This window comes from Cucurbita moschata, unplaced genomic scaffold, assembly GCF_002738365.1.
Source record: "Cucurbita moschata cultivar Rifu unplaced genomic scaffold, Cmos_1.0 Cmo_Scf00006, whole genome shotgun sequence".
Lineage (NCBI taxonomy): Eukaryota > Viridiplantae > Streptophyta > Magnoliopsida > Cucurbitales > Cucurbitaceae > Cucurbita > Cucurbita moschata.
The window spans coordinates 6,119,026-6,119,670 of NW_019268522.1; positions in this window are offsets into that span (position 1 = coordinate 6,119,026).

Here is a 645-nt window from a genome sequence, read left to right on the forward strand (position 1 = left end):
AGGTGTATTTTGATGCGGAGATTGTTATAAGTCCTTGTGAGAACTGCGTTATGAGCAAACATAAACGAGTTAGCTTCACAAAGACTGTTAGAGAATTGAAGAAAAGTACCGGAGGGAGCTCCCTCGATCGTTAGCGTTGCTGAAACCCCGGAGGGGGCTGCGTCGGTCGGAAGCATTGCTGAAACCCCGGAGGAGGGGGATACCTCGGCCGGAAGTGTTGCTGAAGCCCCGGAGGGGGTTACGTCGTCTGGAAGCGTCGCTGAAGCTCTAGAGGGAGTTGCATTGTCCGGAAGCGTCGCTGAAGCTCCAGAGGGAGTTGCGTCGTCCGGAAGCGTCGCTGAAGCTCCAGAGGGAGTTGCGTCGTCCGGAAGCGTCGCTGAAGCTCCAGAGGGGGTTGCGTCGTCCGGAAGCGTTGCTGAAGCTCTAGAGGAGGTTGCGTCGCTGAAACTCCAGAGGGGGTTGCGTCGTTCGGAAGCATCGCTGAAGCTCCAGAGGGGGATGCGTCGTCCGAAAGCGTCGCTGAAGCTCCAGAGGGAGTTGCGTCGTCCGGAAGCGTCGCTGAAACTCCAGAGGGGGTTGCGTCGTCCGGAAGCGTCGCTGAAACTCCAGAGGGGGTTGCGTCGCTGAAGCTCCAGAGGGGGTTGC